The sequence below is a fragment of the Colobus angolensis genome, unplaced genomic scaffold, assembly GCF_000951035.1.
Source record: "Colobus angolensis palliatus isolate OR3802 unplaced genomic scaffold, Cang.pa_1.0 Scaffold6, whole genome shotgun sequence".
Classification (NCBI taxonomy): domain Eukaryota; kingdom Metazoa; phylum Chordata; class Mammalia; order Primates; family Cercopithecidae; genus Colobus; species Colobus angolensis.
In genome coordinates this window covers 3859411-3873057 of record NW_012119598.1, presented here as the reverse complement: position 1 = coordinate 3873057, position 13647 = coordinate 3859411, and the positions used below count along the sequence as shown (strand labels likewise).

The 13647-nt window shown below is 43.1% G+C and overlaps 1 long non-coding RNA gene across 1 annotated transcript in view; it reads right to left on the bottom strand.

The window, feature by feature from the left end:
- Positions 1–10166: 10166 nt before the first annotated feature.
- LOC105526581 overlaps positions 10167–13647 on the bottom strand; it is a 5172-nt gene continuing 1691 nt past the window's right edge. The window contains exons 2-3 of the long non-coding RNA XR_001004096.1: positions 12281–12322; positions 10167–12158 (exon numbers count right to left, since the gene is read on the bottom strand). This is a non-coding gene — a long non-coding RNA (uncharacterized LOC105526581). The remainder of the gene's footprint in view (positions 12159–12280; positions 12323–13647) is intronic.

The window sequence follows — 13647 nt, the reverse complement described above, 5'->3', positions numbered from 1 at the left end:
CGCATTCGAAAGCTAGGCCTATCAGACTCGCAGCAAATATAAAACGTACCTTTACGGAGAGGACATATGGGCAAGGAATGATTTAAATTCTTAGCCAATTCCTCTTGGGGTTTAGACACATTGTCACTCTCGTTAAATGAAAATGTGAAGGATAAATTCTTAGCCAAGATCAAAAGGGAGTGGCGTTTGGAAGTAGCGATAGGGAAGAAAGCGGGCTTTCTCGCAGTCAGAGGCCTAATCTCACCCCGCCTCCACACCGCACCCGGATGAGGGTTCCTTCCTGGAAGCTTTCATGTGTCTCAGAAGAAAATAATTACCATCAGAGCCACTTGAAACACAACAAAAGAAATCCTTCCTTCTTATTTTATAGTCACGGGTTATTTTAAACCCCAAATGCTATTTCCCAGTTTAATCGCTAAACTTGGTTTCAATTGACTTTTAGTCACTTTTCTTGAAGTCGAGAGCATAAAACATTTCTCACAACTGAGAATATTCAAAAGAATGTGTGGCAGACTCCAAATGCAATTTCAGGAAGAGAGGGCCAGAGGGGTTTAGACAATACAGCACCTTTTTCAGAAGTCTATTGTCCTCTGCTGAAGAGATGAGAAACTTGTCTGTAAAAGTCCAGGCCTGCTTATTTTAAAATATCTAATTTTATACGTAACGTTCTTATCTGATAGGCAGCATTAAGATCATCTTAAAATGAACTAGGTGGAGGAAAAGGGCAAAAACATGATCTACAGTCACAGGAAACAGTTTAGATTTTCCTTGATTGGATTCCTTCTGGGAGAGATTCCCTGGGACCTCCAGAGCCACACCCGGCTCCTTTGATGACTTTCCAACTTATTCCAGCCACCGATGGTCAATCCCTAAGGCGCCTCAAATAATGGTGGGTGTCCAATGAAAGGCCAAAGTAGTTTACCCGAGTGTCTAGTGAGTTCTGTTTCCAATAGTGGGGTTTTCTGAACATCTCACATAATGAAGACAGAGTGGAAGTTATAGAATTTTATACTCAAGAGGCTTTGAGTCTATCCCAGAACCCGAAGCAAAAGAGAGTCAGGCAACTTTATAAGAAGCCCTCACTGTCTAAGGGCCTGTTTTGTTCAGGGAATAAGGGCTAATGCTAACATGATCCTTCTGACTTTGTAAATGATTTCCAGATAACTCAAGGGCTTAGGGATGTCTCCAGGGGGCAGGCAGCGGATGACAGTATCGGCCTGAGGAGCTGAAAGTGGACATGTTCCTGGAAGGAAGTGATTTGGGGTTTCCCAAGGTCGCTGGTATTGGGGCAGAGAGGAAGCCAGTTCCAGAAGCAAAGGTATGAGTCACAGAAGCCCACTGGGCCCAACTCTTGCTGAGAGGACAGGCAGAGGAAGGGGCAGTGGGCATGCATCCAGCTGGAGATGAGCCTTGTCAGATCTGGACATCTACCCTGTGGAATCAGAAAGACCTGGCAGAAGTTCCCCACTCTTTCCCCCCAGGGGAGGTGGCTCATTGTAGTGGATGAGAATCCTGGGCATTGGCATGAGACAGGTCTGAGTTTCTGTTTTGAATCCTGGTTCTGATACTGCGTGACCTTGGGCAAGTTACGTAACGTCTTTTAAGGTCTGTGTCACGCACATCCGTGTGAAGAGAGTCCACCAAACAGGCTTTGTGTGAGCAACAAGGCTGTTTATTTCACCTGGGTGCAGGCAGGCTGAGTCTGAGAAAGGAGTCAGCAAAGGGTGGTGGGATTATCATTAGTTCTTACAGGTTTGGGACAGGCGGTGGAGTTAGGAGCAATCTTTTGTGGGCAAGGGGTGGATCTCACAAAGTAGATTCTCAAGGGCGGGGAGAATATTAGAAAGTACCTTCTTAAGGGCGGGGGAATATCACAAAGTACATTATTGAAAGGGCGGGGAGGGTGTATTGCCATAAGGTCAGCTATGGGTGGGTAGGAACAGATCACAATGGTGGAATGTCATCTTTTGTGGTTCTTCAGTTGCTTCAGGCCATCTGGATGTATACGTGCAGGTCACAGGGGATATGATGACTTAGCTTGGGCTCAGAGGCCTCATCTCCAGAATAGTGCAATGATCCCTCCTTTGCAGATGTGTAGGGTACTTTAAGTGAGATGAGGTATGTGGAAAGGTGGTTGTGTGCTCAAGAAATGCTAACTGTGGGCCAGGTGCGGTGGCTCAAGCCTGTAATCCCAGCACTTTGGGAGGCCGAGACGGGCGGATCACGAGGTCAGGAGATCGAGACCATCCTGGCTAACACAGTGAAACCCCGTCTCTACTAAAAAATACAAAAAACTAGCTGGGCGAGGTGGCGGGCGCCTGTAGTCCCAGCTACTCGGGAGGCTGAGGCAGGAGAATGGTGTAAACCCGGGAGGCAGAGCTTGCAGTGAGCCGAGATCCGGCCACTGCCCTCCAGCCTGGGTGACACAGCGAGACTCCGTCTCAAAAAAAAAAAAAAAAAAAAAAAAAATGCTAACTGTGAGGATAATTAAGGTTATTAGGAATGTGTCACGTTTCTGGTTCTGTCCAAGATGCAGAGCAACATGTTTGCAGCAAGACAGGGCAAGCGGGAGAAGGTGGAGCCAGGACCTACCATTAGAGCTGCCAGGTGGACGAAAACAGGGACTGCCCCTTGTGGGGGTTCTGTGGGGTAGACAGGACACTGCTGGAGTGTGGCAGGCCTTCACTCTTGCTGCCCTTTAGCCTAGGGGACCACCTAGAAGGCCGGATCTCCTGCCCTGGGGCAGCAAGGCCTTCAGGACAGCACAGGTCTGGCCTGCAGACATTCGCTACCAGGAAGTCTGATCACGGCAGCAAATTCAAGCTCTGGGTCTATCGGACTCTACTGTAGAATTATTTAGTAGAGCTAATGGAATGAAATGCCACTGGGGATTCCAACCTCTTTTCTCTATTTGATTGACAGTGGAATCTGGCCCCAGGTTTGTGGTGATAAGGAATCAGATGAACTCTACAGAGATAGTTTGAGTGGTTGGGGTCAGGATGACCACTTCTGATAGCAACTCAATAATACTGAATTCATTCACATTATCTCATTGGTTCCTCACACCAACCTGTGTGATGGGCAGTAACTCAGGTGTGATGGTTATTCCCATTTTACAGATGAGGAAAGTAAGGCTGGCAGAAGTAATGGGACTTGTTCAAGGTCACACAACCAGAAGGTTGTGAGGTCTGGGCAAAGATACAGGAGGTCTGACTTAGATGTTCTACTTTCCCCACTAGGTCCTGTGAGGTGTTTCTTCGGGCTTGAAACTTTATCTTCATGAATGTAAGCTTTTATCTTTAGAAGCAGACAGTGAAATAGGGCTTCATGTGCAAGGAAGCAGGCAATGCATTTGGGGCTTTTGTCATCCGTGCTCACCTGTCCCAGGTTAAGGGGGAACTAAACTCCCAGATACTTTTTTTTTTTTTTTTTTTTTTTTTTAGACAGTTTCACTCTTGTTTCCCAGGCTGGAGTGCAATGGTGTGATCTCGGCTCACCTCTGCCTCCCAGGTTCAAGCGATTCTCCTGCCTCAGCCTCCCAAGTAGCTGGGATTACAGATGTGCACCGTCACCCCCAGCTAATTTTGTATAGTAGAGACAGCGTTTCTCCATGTTGGTCAGGCTGGTCTCCAACTCCTGACCTCAGGTGATCCACCTGCCTCAGCCTCCCAAAGTGCTGGGATTACAGGCGTGAGCCACGGTGCCCGGCACACTCCCAGCTACTTCTTACTGTCCTGCAAATCGGCCAAGACAGTAGTAATTAAAGAGCAATGCTTTGAAAAGCAGGTTTAAAGTTGGGGGCTGATAGAAGTAAAAGCCCTTGAAGATGGCCTCCTTTCCCCAGTCTACAGACCCGCAAACTTCAATAAAGAGCCAGGTGGGAATGTGGACAAAGCAGCAAAGTCAGGCCCTCCAGTGTGACTTTGGCCAGGAGGGCTTTGAAGTGCCCTGCATCCCAATCACATAATGCTGTGTCATGTTAATAGCAAATCTTGGTATTTTTGGTTACATGAGCTAATCAAGTTCCTTTCTTGCATAAGCCACTGTACCTTGAGTTTTCTATAATTTGCATGTGAAAAAATACTGATGCTGATGTACTCACTACAGGTAATTTCCTGTAGATTTCTTGCCATGAAGTATGAGAAGCTAATACGCCATCTAAAACTAATTTTCAAGCAAAGACACGTAAAGTATTCCCTTTAGCTTCAGACTCGCTAACCAGCATACTGTGCCATCTCCCGATTGTTGCTGTGTCCTCAAAGAATGCGAACATTATTCAAATTTCCTAAGATGGTCAGCTGTTCCTTGCCAGCTCAGATGATGCTCTTCCCAGCCCTGCTTTCTTTGTTCTATCAGCAGTCATAAGGACAATTTTTGTGGATTGGTGATCCACCAGGTGTCATTTTCAAAAAGTGAGAAATGACTTATCATACGTCAATCCTACTCCTAGATATTTATCCAAGAGAAATGAAAACATATTCTGCACAAAGAACTCTATATGAAGGTTTCTAGCAGCTTTGTTCATAGTAGACCCAAACGGGAAGCAACCACAATGTCCATTAACATGAGAATGCATGACAAACTCGGGTCTGTGCCTACAGTGAGACACTGCTCAAAGACAAAAAGGAATGAAATGTTGATAGAGCAACCACATGGGCAAATCTCACAAGTGTTATGCTGAGTGAAAGAAGCCAGGCGCAAGAGAGTGTGAGCTGCCTCGTTCCATTTATTCCAAGTTCTAGAACAGGAAAAACTCATCTGTAGTGAGAGAAGACCTAGGGTGGTGTGTAGTGGGTTGGCTGCAAAGAGCACAACAGATATTTTTTGGGGAGAGTGAAATGCTGTGTGTCTTGATTCAGGAGATGGTTTCAAAGGTGTATACATCACTGAACTGTACATTTAAAATGCATGTATGTAAATTAAACCTCAAGTCATTTTTTAAAGGTGAGGTATTTTGGGGTTTTCTTAACTTCCTTTTAAAACGTGTAATGTTGCTGGGCACAGTGGCTCATGTCTGTAATCCCAGCACTTTGGGAGGCTGAGGCAGGCGGATCACCTGAGGTCGGGAGTTCGAGACCAGCCTGATCAACATGGAGAAACCCCATCTCTATTAAAAATACAAAATTAGCCGGGCATGGTGGTGCATGCCTGTAATCCTAGCTATTCAGGAGGCTGAGGCAAGAGAATCACTTGAACCTGGGAGGTGGAGATTACAGTGAGCAGAGATCGTGCCATTGCACTCCAGCCTGGGCAAAAATAGTGAAACTCCATGTCAAAAAAAAGTAAATAAATAAAGTAAAATAAAACAAAATTTGTAATGTTTATACTTAAAACAGCATTATCCAATTTTCCTCTATAAATACTATAAGTAAATCATATTACGGAAATGCCGTGTACCAACTACCACAAACATACACATCTGGTTCCTACCTTCGTGTTTCATTCTCTCTGTTCCTTCTATTTGAAATATACTATTCCCTCTTCTCTCCCTGGCAGAATCCTGTATAGCATCCCATCCTTCCTTTGTTCATTCATTCAGCAAATGTTTATTGAATGCCAGGCCCTGTGACCGGCGGTGGAGCTACTGAGACACATAAATCAGGGGCCCTGCGCTTTAGGGACACCTACTAGAAAATGGAGTTTTACTTGAATGCCCTTAGATTTATATTCCAAGCATTTTCTGGCTAATAAAAAGACTCTGTCAAAGATTGTTAACCTGGAGGGTCCAGCCTGCTCTGTTACGTTACCTAAAAGTAGGCTGGTTATTCCATACACATGTATTTCACAGCCTCCCTAAAGGTTCTATGTTAACTTTTAAGACATGGAATCATTGAGAAAGTTAACAAGGCAGAAGAAAAAGCTCTAAGAAACCAAAGAAAAATCGGCTTAAATGTATTTCTAGGTCAATGATAAAAACACAATAGAATATAGAAATGTAAACACAAATGGAACAAGAGAACTTTAAAATAAAGTGATAGTTACCATGTGTCTCAGGGCTGGAGGACCACCTGGCCTTGCTGGCCTCTTACACCAAAGCCTAGGCCATAGCTCATAATTTTGCTGATATTGGCATCTTTTAACCTTTGGAATGTTTTTAAAAATCAGTTACTTAACAATCTCTCATAAAAATTTATTTTTCAATCAATTAAATTTTTGTGTCCCTCCCATCAACTTTGGGTTTCAAACCATTAAACCTTTACTTGATTAAAAATGTCATCATATCCGGGTGCAGTGACTCACGCCTATAATTTCAGCACTTTGGGAGGCCGAGGCGGATGGATCACTGGAGGTCAGGAGTTCAAGACCAGCCTGACCAACATGGAGAAACCCTGTCTCTACTAAAAATACAAAATTAGCCGGGCATAGTGGCTCATGCCTGTAATCCCAGATACTCAAGAGGCTGAGGCAGGAGAATCGCTTGAACCCGGGAGGCAGAGGTTGAGGTGAGCTGAGATCATGGCATTGCACTCCAGTCTGGGCAACAAGAGCGAAACTCTGTCTCAAAAAAAAAAAAAAAAAAAAAAAAATCATCATCAAGATAAAAATCTATACAGAGAGATTACTGACTGTATTAGTTCATTCTTGCATTGCTATAAAGAAATACCTGAGACTGGGTAAATTATAAAGAAAAGAGGTTGAATTGGCTCACAATTCCAGAGGCTGTACAAGCGGCAGGATGGGCATCTGCTCAGCTTCTGGAGAGGCCTTGGGAAACTTACAATCATGGTGGAAGCAGAGAGGGAGCAGACACTTCACATGGCCAGAGCAGAAATAAGAGTGGGGGTGGGGGTTCGGCTTCTGCTATGTTCAGAGAAGCCCAAAACACATTTTGGGTGGAGGGGTTGCTACACACTTTTAAACAAACAGATTCCAAGAGAGAACTCACTATCTTGAGGACAGCATCCAGGGGATGGTGCTAAACCATTCCTGAGAAACCGCCCCCAGGATCTAGTCACCTCACACCACGCCCCACCTCCAACACTGGGGATTACAATTTGATGTGAGATTTGATGGGGAAACATATCCAAACCATATCACTGATTGAGAACTTGAAATGAAATATTAATGTTTGAGATGTCATTTTTTTACAACAGTAAACTTTTAATTTTAGAATAGTTTTAGACTTATAAAAAATATTACAAAGATAGTACAGAGTTCCCTCATACCTCACGCTCAGTTTGCCTTCTTAACATCTTACATTAGTCTGATACATTGTCACAATTGATGAATCAGTATTGATACATTATTATTAATCAAGGTCCATTGTTTAGTGCAATTTCCTTAGTTTTTCCTTAACATATTTTCCTGTTCCAGGATCCCATCCAGCACAGCCCATTACGTTTAGTCATCCTCTCTCCTGTAGGCTCCATTTGGACATGACACGTTCTCAGAGTTTCCTTATTTTGTGATCACCCAGACAGTTTGAGTACTGCTCAGGTATTTTGCAGATTGTCCCTCCGTAGGAATTTGTTTGATGTTTTCCTCATGATTAGACCAGGTTTTGGGGGTTATGGAGAGGTAAAGTGCCATTCTCACCATATCATATCAGGGGTACACAGCGTCAGCATGATTCATCACTATTGATGCTAACCTCGATCACCTGGCTGAAGCAGTGCTTTTCACTGTAAACGTTTTTCCACGGTAACCTTATTTTTCCCCGTTTCCATACTCTTTGGAAGGAAGTCAATATGTGCAGCCCCCACTTACGGAGCAAGGACTTCTACTCCTGCTTGAGGGCAGAGTATCCACATAAATTATTTGAAATTTTATGCATGGGAGATCTATCTCTTCTTCCTCATTTATCCAATCATTCATTTTTCACATACGGACACGTAGTATAGATTTTATCATTTGGGTTATTTATTATTCAATAGCACTTTATTTTTTGCTCAAATGGTTCCAGTTTTGGACTTTGGGAACTCTTTCATTTGGCTCCTGTGTCCCTTCCACATACCCCATAATTGTGTTCGTGGAGGGGTGTGGAGGTATTCAGCTCTTCCTTACTTCTTGGCATTACACAAAATGCCCCAGGATCACCTTGTAGATTTCCTGTCCTGTCCTAGAATCAACCATTTATCTCCAGTGGGTCCTGGTTCCTTATATTGGAGAATGGTATTAGATACCAAGATCTGGGTGCTAGGTGTGCTTGTTGATACTAGGGTGTTAAATCACCTTTTAAATAGAAAAAGTGCTTTCCTCAAAGTTCAAAATTCAAAACCTTAAAAATCTTGTTAACTTAGAATGTTTTAGTGATTTTATCCATATATTTACATATATTTTGCTATAGGAATGATAAATTTTAATTCAAAGCCCTCTTAGATGGCCTAGAATTTGGACTGAAAATAATATACATACACAGCCAATTTTTTAAATATGAAAAGTCATTTATGACTATCTAATGGTAATAAATTCAAACCAGCCTTATTAAAGAAAGAAGTTAAATAAACCAATGTATTGGTCAAAACAGCTTGCCTCAGAAAGTATATTCTGGGTCTAATAATCTACTTCCTTCAGGAATAATCATTCCTTTTGTCACCCGCTAGCTTCCGGTCACAGAAAAAAAAAAAATCCATTTAATAACTTTAGATTTGGTTACATCCATCTGTGAGTTTTTCTTTACCTCCATTTAGAATTAGTAGGAAAAGCATTAGAACAAAAGGGTTGTTTAAAGAACATTAGTTTATCTCTTTTGAAAAGTGAAACTTCTTTCCTCTAAGCCCTGGTTACTTCATTGTTCTTTCCTCAAGTCCTTCTAACAATGATTATCTGCAGTTAGCTCACCCATTGTCAAGAGCTCAGCATCCATACTTGAAACTCAAAGTTCATATGCCAACTTTGGGATGATTCTCATCAAACAGAAGAGGCTGTTTCCATGCTGGAATAAAACATATAATATTCACGTATAAGTCTTGTCATTGTGTTATTTTCTTTTTTTTTTTTTGAGACAGAGTCTTGCTCTGCTGCCCAGGCTGGAGTGCAGTGGCCGGGTCTCAGCTCACTGCAAGCTCCGCCTCCGGGGTTTACACCATTCTCCTGCCTCAGCCTCCCAAGCAGCTGGGACTACAGGCGCCTGCCACGTCGCCCGGCTAGTTTTTTGTATTTTTTAGTAGAGACGGGGTTTCACCATGTTAGCCAGGATGGTCTCGATCTCCTGACCTCGTGATCCGCCCGTCTCGGCCTCCCAAAGTGCTGGGATTACAGGTTTGAGCCACCGTGCCCGGCCTGTGTTATTTTCTTGTGTGTGTGTGTGTGTGTGTGTGTGAAAGAACATTCTTTTTTCCTTCTTTTTTGAGATGGAGTCTTGCTCAGTCACCAGGCTGGAGTGCAGTGGCATGATCTCTGCTCACTGCAACCTCCACCTCCCGGTTCAAGCGATTCTCCTGCCTCAGCCTCCCGAGTAGCTGGGACTACAGGTGCGTGCCACCATACCCAGCTGATTTTTATATTTTTAGTAGAGATGGGGTTTCACCATGTTGGCCAGGATGGTCTCGCTCTCCTGACCGCGTGATCCCCTTGGCCTCCCAAAGTGCTGGGATTACAGGCATGAGCCACCATGCCCGGCCCAAAGAACATTCTTAAGTACAGTAAGACAAAGATGACGTCTATGATTTTCATCAAACAAAAGCCAACATCAAATTTTAGATCAATTTGCTTCGCTAATTTTTTTAACTCAATAAAAGAGTTCAAAATTAAATTTTGAGCAAACTTTGAAAGCCATAGCCATCACATTTACAATGGAGTACGTTTTTGCATAGAAGGCTTATCTTCACTTTTTCTGTTTTCACTCAACCTTTTGATGAATTTGGCTTGTACTAGATGAGTACGTAGTTTTTCTCAAGATACTACCTGTAGCTTTCCTTAGGATAAGTTATGTGACATTTTTATTACTTCTGTCACTTAACCAAAGTTAGCATTTTCATTTTCATTTATGATAGGTTTTGTAAATGTCAAATTTCTTGTTAAAGAGTCAGACTTGACATTCCAAAAGGCAAAGGATGATATAAATAATATTCAAGTATACACAACTAGAGTTGGAAATAATTTCAATCACTTTCTCCCACCCTCCCAAAATCAAGGTAACCTACTTTTCAAATATTTATTTGAAAGAAATAAATCAAGCTTCAGAAAAAAAAGAAAGAATGACATAGGATATTCTAAAATGTGATATATCTCTCCATAATTCAAGTATAAAGACCATGAGTAATCAGAGAAAACCAATGTGAAATCCATTTGGTATGACTTATAGCATACATTTACAGTTAATTAACCCTGATTTGAATTCCTTAGAATTAACTTTTACAGAATTATAGAGGATTTAAAATTAGGTTTCCATCAATTTTAGAGGTAAGCTAAAAATTTTGTTCTTCTGTTATTTCCAAGGAAGTAAAACTGTTGAAGTGTATTGGTGATCAGGTTATGACTTTCATTTCCTTTCTTTATTTTCTCAATTTTTAGGAAACTATAAACTGGTAGATTCTTTAACATACTTTCAAAGGAGAAGGGAATGACTCAGCTTCTTTATGAAGATCACTGGGTTCAGGATACTCACATAAATTTAGGGTCACAAACACAGCTACTTTTGGGGGCCAAATGACATGCACGAGGGGATGTGTCAGGCAGGGATGAAGGCAAGCTGGAGAGTGCCTGCTCATTTACTGCAGTCCAAGAAAGCACAGTCCATGGGGCATCAAAAGGGCAATGGCTTCTGCTATGTTCAGAGAAGCTCAAAACACATTTTTTTTTCTAAGTATTCAATCCCCCAATTTTGAAATGTTAGCATTTATTTTCCTGAAAACATTGCCTATGGTCTGTGAGCTGCATTTGGCCTATAAGCCACCATCTGCAAGCCAGTACTGCCCAACAGAAGATCATACTGGGAGCTAATCCAGTAACCACAACACCTTACAACAAGATATATAATTGTCAAATTCATTTCAAGTCTCATGTAGGCTGATCTGAGCACCATCTTTGAGAGACTGAACAAATACGAAAAGGTTGCTTGATGATTTAAGAATCAAAGTAAACAGTTTTATGATTTGAATAGACAGTATCGACAAGTGATTAATAAGTTGGTACACTCATTTATTTGACAAAGATATCTTGAGTGCTTTGCATGTACCAGGCACTGTTTTAGCCACCAGGCATACAGCTCAGTACAAGGCACCTATCCCTGAAGGTGCTTACATTCTAGAGGCAGAATGTAAATAAATGCAGAGGTACTAAATAACTAAGCAAACAAGAAAAATAGCAGCTGATGATAATGATTATGCAGCAAATTAAAAACAGTAATTTGTCAACAGGTGTCTGGCTTTCCTATACTGGTTCATGGATCTCAAACCTCACCCCCTGAGACTGTCAGAGTGTCAAATTCTTCCTGTTTACTCCTTTTGCTCAGGTTATGAGATCACTTGTGGTATGTTTTAATAAATTGAAGGCCACTTTATTTTAAAGTACTTACATTTTAATCTTCTTGACTAGATTTGGTGGAAATATCAATCCAGGAGGGATTCAGGGAAACCTCTAATCTAATCAACAGCTTAATTACAATGCCTGGGTCAGTGCTGCAGACGGTTAATTTCAACCATTTTGTGTTGCCTCCTTTTAGCTTCAGTTTTAGAGGATACCATTTTCCAGTGTGTCCCTAAATTCTAAGAATGTCCCATTTGAGGATTTTTACCACCTTTTGGGAACAAAGACTAATAACATCTTCATAGTGAAACTCTTTTCCTAGGGCCAGGGCTTCTCCCACGTAAAAATGCACATTAACAAACATCTTTGTAAACTGTTCCCTATAGTTGCCCCTGTATGATGAAGTGGAGAAATCCTGGAATGTCCAGTCAGAAAATCTGGGTTCAAAACCAGATGTTTGGCTCAGCTGTGGGCCAACTCTTTGATCTGGTAGTCAGTCACCTGATCCTTGCTGTTTCTCTTTGAAAGCCCACTTTTGGGGCGCTGAATGTGAGGACTGAGTGAGAGTGTGAATTTGAAAGCCAACTCTGAAACGCTGGCTATGATAGTTATTCTGATTGGAAGGGCCATTAAGGTCAATGGCAATGCTCCTTTTGTGATCAGTTACAAGAAAACAAATGGGTCCTTGTGACTGTGGGGGAAGGAGGCAGAGACAGACACAAAGTGGATCTCTTCTGGAAAATCAGCCGCTGAAAGGAAAATAAATAAAATCTGAAAAGTTATATTTCAATTCAAAAGGAAATGTGGATTGTACGTAACGGCAAGAAGAGCACTGGTAATAATACATGGCTAACATTCATCGTGTACTTACTCTGTTCCAGGCATGGAGGTCATAACTTTGCATGTATTAGCTCTTCAAATGAGGGGAGGAGAGGGAAGGAAAAGAAAAGTTAAGCTAATAAATAATGTGAAGTTAAAAAAAATTACCGCGTACATAACGTGCACTATCATGTCTCCGCCTCCCACCCCCCGCCCCCAGCTCTTTATACATGTGGTTTCCAGACCCATTTCTCAGAGGTTTGGTGTCTTTTGCAGCCCTTTGGGCCCCTTCCGCCCATTGTTATCTAATCTCCCCTTCTCGGCCACGCAGGAAGGTCCACAACCTCCCCTGTCCCCCAAGACCCGCCCCCCAGAAGCCTTCAGAAATAGTTCTCTCGTACGTATGTGCCAGCATTTTATGCAGTAAACACAAGTTGCCCTTAACACTGAACTGCAGGTTAAAAATGTGTTCCTCTAAATTATGCAGCGGTTAGCTGAGCAAATAATGAAAATGCAAAAGAATACATTCAGTATATGGAGCTTAGAAGATACGCTTTTGGAAAGCTAAACTTTTTTTTTAATTTTTGCCCCAAATAAGACTAGAAATGGATTGCTCAATTTAAGACTTCCATTAATAAACTTCTCAGAATATGAAATGTCTCCAATATGTGGGGACGCTGGGGTGAAAGGTGCCGGATAATTCTCATTGGTGCGTGCGCTGGGTGCGGGAGGAAATATGCTAATGTAGCCCTTTGCCGCAGGGTTGGTGTTATTTATATAGCGCTGGCTGGGCAAGGTTGGCGCTGGAGCAGGAGAGGAGGGAGAGGTTTGTCTTCTTCTGTGAGCGTATAGATGTGTGCGCCTGTGCACACGGCGTTCCAAACGTGAACACAAGATCTTAGGGAGGGGGTGGGGAATGCCATCACGTTCATACCGTGTGTATTATAACTTGTGTTGGAGATCTACCCCAGCATCGTGCTTACATCGCATTCACTTAGGAGTGGGGGAAGAAATGGCGATTTGGGAGTGGGTGCGGCGGGTCGCAGGTGGCCAGACACTGCGGGGGACTGGCGACCTGAAACTGGCAAAGGCGCCTCCTTGACCCTGCTCCACGGACACAAAAATCAACCTTATTCGCTCCTGGAAAAAGCGCAGAAGGTTGTTCCCGAAGGCTGAAGACCCTCGGGCTTGGGACTAGGAGCGGGGCGCGGGCAGCGGGACGGCCGGGCACCTCTGAAGAGACAGAGGTCACGGAAACCTGGCGCGCGCGGAGTGGGTGGGGGGCCCGCGCAGCTGCGGGAACCCAGCCTCATAGAAGACCCGACCCACACGTTCTCAGCGCATGCCGACTTCGTCCGGACCCCTCGCCGGCCGGCGCCCCCTGCTACGCCCGCCTCCTCCTTCCCCGCCCCGCCCGGC